This window comes from Enhydra lutris, unplaced genomic scaffold, assembly GCF_002288905.1.
Source record: "Enhydra lutris kenyoni isolate GAN:26980312 unplaced genomic scaffold, ASM228890v2 scaffoldscaffold21, whole genome shotgun sequence".
Classification (NCBI taxonomy): Eukaryota; Metazoa; Chordata; class Mammalia; order Carnivora; family Mustelidae; genus Enhydra; species Enhydra lutris.
Window position 1 is genome coordinate 22,272,741 of NW_019154105.1, and position 8,634 is coordinate 22,281,374.

Below are 8,634 nucleotides of genomic sequence, written 5' to 3' on the forward strand. Positions count from 1 at the left end.
GGGTTGTTGCCACCCTTTTAGTATTTTACTTGCTCCTTCATCTGCTCTTATCTGGACAAAATGACAAGGCGGAAAAATTCACCACAAAAAAAAGAACAAGAGCCAGTACCAAAGGCTAGGGACCTAATCAATACAGACATTGGTAATATGTCAGATCTAGAGTTCAGAATGACGATTCTCAAGGTTCTAGCCGGGCTTGAAAAAGGCATGGAAGATATTAGAGAAACCCTCTCGGGAGATATAAAAGCCCTTTCTGGAGAAATAAAAGAACTAAAATCTACCCAAGTTGAAATAAAAAAAGCTATTAATGAGGTGCAATCAAAAATGGAGGCTCTCACTGCTAGGATAAATGAGGCAGAAGAAAGAATTAGYRATATAGAAGACCAAATGACAGAGWATAAAGAAGCTGAGCAAAAGAGGGACAAACAGCTACTGGACCAYRAGGGGAGAATTCGAGAGATAAGTGACACCATAAGACGAAACAACATTAGAATAATTGGGATTCCAGAAGAAGAGGAAACAGAGAGGGGAGCAGAAGGTATATTGGAGAGAATTATTGGAGAGAATTTCCCCAATATGGCAAAGGGAACAAGCATCAAAATCCAGGAGATTCAGAGAACCCCCCTCAAAATCAATAAGAATAGGTCCACACCCCGTCACCTAATAGTAAAATTTACAAGTCTTAGTGACAAAGAGAAGATCCTGAAAGCAGCCCGGGAAAAGAAGTCTGTAACGTACAATGGTAAAAATATTAGATTGGGGGCACCTGGGTGGCTCAGTGGGTTAAGCCTCTGCCTTCAGCTCAGGTCATGATCCCAGGGTGCTGGGATCAAGCCCCACATCGTGCTCTCTGCTCGGCGGGGAGCCTGCTTCCCCCTCTCTCTCTGCCTGCCTCTCTGCCTCCTTGTGATCTGTCTGTCAAATAAATAAAATCTTTAAAAAAAATTAAAAAAAAAAAATATATTAGATTGGCAGCAGACTTATCCACAGAGACCTGGCAGGCCAGAAAGAGCTGGCATGATATATTCAGAGCACTAAACGAGAAAAACATGCAGCCAAGAATACTATATCCAGCTAGGCTATCATTGAAAATAGAAGGAGAGATTAAAAGCTTCCAGGACAAACAAAAACTGAAAGAATTTGCAAATACCAAACCAGCTCTACAGGAAATATTGAAAGGGGTCCTCTAAGCAAAGAGAGACCCTAAAAGTAGTAGATCAGAAAGGAACAGACACAATATACAATAACAGTCACCTTACAGGCAATACAATGGCACTAAATTCATATCTCTCAATACTTACCCTGAATGTGAATGGGCTAAATGCCCCAATCAAAAGACACAGGGTATCAGAATGGATAAAAAAACAAAACCCATCTATATGTTGCCTACAAGAAACTCATCTTAAACCCGAAGACACCTCCAGATTTAAAGTGAGGGGGTGGAAAAGAATTTACCATGCTAATGGACATCAGAAGAAAGCAGGAGTGGCAATCCTTATATCAGATCAATTAGATTTTAAGCCAAAGACTATAATAAGAGATGAGGAAGGACACTATATCATACTCAAAGGAACTGTCCAACAAGAAGATTTAACAATTTTAAATATCTATGCCCCTAACGTGGGAGCAGCCAACTATATAAACCAATTAATAACAAAATCAAAGAAACACATCGACAATAATACAATAATAGTAGGGGACGTTAACACTCCCCTCACTGAAATGGACAGATCATCCAAGCAAAAGATCAACAAGGAAATCAAGGCCTTAAATGACACACTGGACCAGATGGACATCACAGATATATTCAGAACATTTCATCCCAAAGCAACAGAATACACATTCTTCTCTAGTGCACATGGAACATTCTCCAGAATAGATCATATTCTCGGTCCTAAATCAGGTCTCAACCGTTATCAAAAGATTGGAATCATTCCCTGCATATTTTCAGACCACAATGCTCTGAAGCTAGAACTCAATCACAAGAGGAAATTTGGAAAGAACCCAAATACATGGAGACTAAACAGCATCCTTCTAAAGAATGAATGGGTCAACCAGGAAATTAAAGAAGAATTGAAAAAATTCATGGAAACAAATGATAATGAAAACACAACGGTTCAAAATCTGTGGGACACAACAAAGGCAGTCCTGAGAGGAAAATATATAGCGGTACAAGCCTTTCTCAAGGCTCAAGAAAGGTCTCAGGTACACAAACCTAACCCTACACCTAAAAGAGCTAGAGAAAGAACAAGAAAGAAACCCTAAACCCAGCAGGAGAAGAGAAATCATAAAGATCAGAGCAGAAATCAATGAAATAGAAACCAAAAAAACAATAGAACAAATCAACGAAACTAGGAGCTGGTTCTTTGAAAGAATTAATAAGATCGATAAACCCCTGGCCAGACTTATCAAAAAGAAAAGAGAAAGGACCCAAATAAATAAAATCATGAATGAAAGAGGAGAGATCACAATGAACACCAAAGAAATACAGACAATTATAAGAACATACTACGAGCAACTCTACGTCAACAAATTTGACAATCTGGAAGAAATGGATGCATTCCTAGAGACATATAAACTACCACAACTGAACCAGGAAGAAATAGAAAGCCTGAACAGACCCATAACCAGTAAGGAGATTGAAACAGTCATCAAAAATCTCCAAACAAACAAAAGCCCAGGGCCAGACGGCTTCCCGGGGGAATTCTACCAAACATTTAAAGAAGAACTAATTCCTATTCTCCTGAAACTGTTCCAAAAAATAGAAATGGAAGGAAAACTTCCAAACTCATTTTATGAGGCCAGCATCACCTTGATCCCAAAACCAGACAAGGATCCCATCAAAAAAGAGAACTACAGACCAATATCCTTGATGAACACAGATGCAAAAATTCTCGCCAAAATACTAGCCAATAGGATTCAACAGTACATTAAAAGGATTATTCACCACGACCAAGTGGGATTTATTCCAGGGCTGCAAGGTTGGTTCAACATCCGCAAATCAATCAATGTGATACAACACATTAATAAAAGAAAGAACAAGAACCATATGATACTCTCCATAGATGCTGAAAAAGCATTTGACAAAGTACAGCATCCCTTCCTGATCAAAACTCTTCAAAGTGTAGGGATAGAGGGCACATACCTCAATATTATCAAAGCCATCTATGAAAAACCCACCGCAAATATCATTCTCAATGGAGAAAAACTGAAAGCTTTTCCGCTAAGGTCAGGAACACGTCAGGGATGTCCGTTATCACCACTGCTATTCAACATAGTACTAGAAGTCCTAGCCTCAGCAATCAGACAACAAAAGGAAATTAAAGGCATCCAAATTGGCAAAGAAGAAGTCAAACTATCACTCTTTGCAGATGATATGATACTATATGTGGAAAACCCAAAAGACTCCACTCCAAAACTGCTAGAACTTGTACAGGAATTCAGTAAAGTGTCAGGATATAAAATCAATGCCCAGAAATCAGTTGCATTTCTCTACACCAACAATAAGACAGAAGAAAGAGAAATTAAGGAGTCCATCCCATTTACAACTGCACCCAAAACTATAAGATACCTAGGAATAAATCTAACCAAAGAGACTAAGAATCTATACACAGAAAACTATAAAGTACTCATGAAAGAAATGGAGGAAGACAGAAAGAAATGGAAAAATGTTCCATGCTCCTGGATTGGAAGAATAAATATTGTGAAAATGTCTATGCTACCTAAAGCAATCTACACATTTAATGCAATTCCTATCAAAGTACCATCCATTTTTTTCAAAGAAATGGAACAAATAATCCTAAAATTTATATGGAACCAGAAAAGACCTCGAATAGCCAAAGCAATATTGAAAAAGAAAGCCAAAGTTGGTGGCATCACAATTCCGGACTTCAAGCTCTATTACAAAGCTGTCATCATCAAGACAGCATGGTACTGGCACAAAAACAGACACATAGATCAATGGAACAGAATAGAGAGCCCAGAAATAGACCCTCAACTCTATGGTCAACTAATCTTCAACAAAGCAGGAAAGAATATCCAATGGAAAAAAGACAGCCTCTTCAACAAATGGTGTTGGGAAAATTGGACAGCCACATGCAGAAAAATGAAATTGGATCATTTCCTTACACCACACATGAAAATAGACTCAAAATGGATGAAGGATCTCAATGTGAGAAAGGAATCCATCAAAATCCTTGAGGAGAACACAGGCAGCAACCTCTTCGACCTCAGCCGCAGCAACATCTTCCTAGGAACATCGCCAAAGGCAAGGGAAGCAAGGGCAAAAATGAACTATTGGGATTTCATCAAGATCAAGAGCTTTTGCACAGCAAAGGAAACAGTTAACAAAACCAAAAGACAACTGACAGAATGGGAGAAGATATTTGCAAATGACATATCGGATAAAGGGCTAGTGTCCAAAATCTATAAAGAACTTAGCAAACTCAACACCCAAAGAACAAATAATCCAATCAAGAAATGGGCAGAGGACATGAACAGACATTTCTGCAAAGAAGACATCCAGATGGCGAACAGACACATGAAAAAGTGCTCCACATCACTCGGCATCAGGGAAATACAAATCAAAACCACAATGAGATATCACCTCACACCAGTCAGAATGGCTAAAATTAACAAGTCAGGAAATGACAGATGCTGGCGAGGATGCGGAGAAAGGGGAACCCTCCTACACTGTTGGTGGGAATGCAAGCTGGTGCAACCACTCTGGAAAACAGCATGGAGGTTCCTCAAAATGTTGAAAATAGAACTACCCTATGACCCAGCAATTGCACTGCTGGGTATTTACCCTAAAGATACAAACGTAGTGATCCGAAGGGGCACGTGCACCCGAATGTTTATAGCAGCAATGTCTACAATAGCCAAACTATGGAAAGAACCTAGATGTCCATCAACAGACGAATGGATAAAGAAGATGTGGTATATATACACAATGGAATACTATGCAGCCATCAAAAGAAATGAAATCTTGCCATTTGCGACGACGTGGATGGAACTAGAGGGTATCATGCTTAGCGAAATAAGTCAATCGGAGAAAGACAACTATCATATGATCTCCCTGATATGAGGGAGAGGAGATGCAACATGGGGGGTTAAGGGGGTAGGAGAAGAGTAAATGAAACAAGATGGGATTGGGAGGGAGACAAACCATAAGTGACTCTTAATCTCACAAAACAAACTGAGGGTTAATGGGGGGAGGGGGTTGGGGGGGTAGGATTATGGACATTGGGGAGGGTATGTGCTATGGTGAGTGCTGTGAAGTGTGTAAACCTGGCGATTCACAGACCTGTACCCCTGGGGATAAAAAGATATTATATGTTTATGAAAAATAAAATTAAAAAAATAAATAAATAAATAAATAAAATAAAAGAAGGAAAAAAAAAAGAACAAGAGGCAGTACTAATAGCTAGAGACCTAATCAATAGAGAAATTAGTAATATGTCAGAACTAGAGTTCAGAATGACAATTATCAAGGTGCTAGCTAGGCTCAAAAAGAAAAGCATGGAAGATGTTAGAAACTCCCTTTCTGGAGAAATAAAAGCACTAAAATCTAGCCAAGTGGAAATTTTAAAAAGCTATTAATGAGGTGCAATAAAAAATGGAGGCTTCTACTACTAGGATAAATAAGGCAGAAGAGAGAATTAGTGATATAGAAGACCAAATGATGGAGAAGAAAGAAGCTGAGCAAAAGAGAGACAAACACATATTGGACCATGAGGGAATAATTCAAGAGATAAGTAATACCACATGACAAAACAACATTAGAATAATTGGGATCCCAGAAGAAGAAGGGGGGGGGCAGAAGGTATTGGAGCAAATTATAGCAGAAAAGTTCCCTAATTTGGCAAAGGAAACCAGCATCAAAATCCAGGAGGCAAAGAGAACTCCCCTAAAAATCAATTTAAAAAGGTCCACACCCACCATCATCTAATAGTAAAACTTACAAGTCTCAGTGACAAAGAGGAAATCCTGAAAGCAGCTAGGGACAAGAGGTCTGTAACATACAACAGTAGAAATATTAAATTGGCAGAAGACCTATCCACAGGGACCTGGCAGGCCAGAAAGGACTGGAATGATATATTCAGAGAACTAAATGAGAAAAATATACAACCAAGAATACTATATCCAGCTAGTCTGTCACTGAAAATAGAAGGAGAGATAAAAACTTCCAGGACAAACAAAAACTAAAAGAATTTGCAAACACCAAACCAGCCCTAGAGGAAATATTGAAAGGGGTCCTCTATGCAAAGAGAGAGCCTAAAAGTAGTATACCAGAAAGGAACAGGGACAACATATAGTAACATCCACCTTACAGGCAATACAATGGCACTAAATAGCTTTCAGTAGTTACCCTGAATGTAAATGGGCTAAATGCCCCAATCAAAAGACACAGGGTCAGTATGCCTGGGTGGCTCAGTCAGTTAAGCATCTGCCTTCGGTTTGCGTAATGATCCCAGGGTCCTGGGATCGAGTCCCACATCGGGCTGCCTACTCAGTGGAGAGCCTGCTTCTCCCTATACCTGCTGTTCCTTCTGCTTGTGCTCTCTCTTTTTGACCAATAAATAAATAAAATTGAAAAAAAAAAAAGAAAAAAGACACAGGGTATCAGAATGGATAAAAGAACAAGACCCATTGATATGCTGTGTACAAGAAACTTTTAGGCCCAAAGACAAGTCCAGATTTAAAGTGAGGGGGTGGAAAACAATTTACCATGCTATTGGACATCAAAAGAAAGCTGGGGTGGCAATCCTTATATTAGATAAATAGGATTTTAAACCAAAGACCACAATAAGAGATGAAGAAGGACACTATGTTATACTTAAATGGTCTGTCCAACAATAAGATCTAACAATTTTAAATATCTATGCCCCTAACATGGGAGCAGCCAACTATATAAACCAATAAATAACAAAATTAAAAAAAAAAAAAACAACAACAATAATACAATAATAGTAGGGGATTTTAACACCACCCTCAGAAATATGGACAGATCATCTAAGCAAAAGATCAACAAGGAAATAAAGGCTTTAAATGACACACTGAACCAGATGGACATCACACAATATTTAGAATATTTAGAATATTCCATCCCAAAACAACAGAATACAGTTCTTCTCTAGTGCACATAGAACATTATGCAGAATAGATCATATCCTGGTCACAAATAAGGTCTCAACCAGTACCAAAATATTAGGATCATTCCTTACATATTTTCAGCCAATAATGCTTTGAAACGAGAACTTGATCACAAGAGGAAAGTTGGAAAGAACTCAAATACATGGAGGCTAAAGAGCATCTTACTAAAGAATGAATGGGTCAACCAGGAAATTAAAGAAGAATTTTTAAAAATTCATGGAAACAAATGAAAATGAAAACACAACTGTTCAAAATGTTTGGGACACAGCAAAGGTGGTCTTGAGAAAAAAGTATATAGCAATACAAGCCTTTCTCAAGAAACAAGAAAGGGGAGTGCCTGGGTGGCTCAGTGGGTTAAAGCCTCTGCCTTCGGCTCAGTTCATCATCCCAGGGACCTGGGATCAAGCCCTACATCAGGCTCTCTGCTCAGCAGGGAGCCTGCTTCCTCCTCTCTCTCTTCCTGCTTCTCTGCCTACTTGTGATCTCTGTCAAATAAATAAATAAAACCTTTAAAAAAAGAAAGAAAGAAAGAAAGAAAGAAAGAAAGAAAGAAAGAAAGAAACAAGAAAGGTCTCAAGCACACAACATAACTCTACACCTAAAGGAGCTGGAGAAAGAACAGTAAAGAAAGCCTAAACCCAGCAGAAGAGAAATCATAAAGATCAGAGCAGAAATCAATGAAAGAGATACCAAAAGAACAATAGAACAAATCAACAAAACTAAAAGCTGATTCTTTGAAAGAATTAATAAGATTGATAAACCCCTGGCCAGACAACAGAAAAGACAAAGGACCCAAATTGATAAAATCAGGAATGAAAGAGGAGTGATCACAACCAATACCAAAGAAATACAAACATTTATAAGAACATATTATGAGCAACTATACACCAGCAAATTTGATAATCTGGAAGAAATGGATGCATTCCCACAGACATATAAACTCATATAAACTACCAAAACTGAACCAGGAAGAAATAGAAAACCTGAACAGACCCATAACCAGTAAGGACATTGACGCGGTCATCAAAAATCTCTGAACAGGGGCACCTGGGTGGCTGAGTGGGTTAAATCCTCTGCCTTCGGCTCAGGTCATGATCCCAGAGTCCTGGGATCGAGCCCCACATTGGGCTCTCTGCCCAGCGGGGAGCCTGCTTCTTCCTCTCTCTCTGCCTGCTTCTCTGCCTACTTGTGATCTCTGTCAAATGAATAAATAAATCTTAAAAAAAAAAAAAAAATCTCTGAACAAACAAGAGCCCAGGGCCAGATGGCTTCCCAGGGGAATTGTACCAAACATTTAAAGAAGAATTAATACCTATTCTGAAACTGTTCCAAAAAATAGAAATGGAAGGAAAACTTCCACTCATTTTATGAGGCCAGCATTACCTTGATCCCAAAACCAGACAAAGACCCCATCAAAAAGGAGAATTACAGACCAATATCCTTGATGAACACAGATGCAAAAATTCTCACCAAAATACT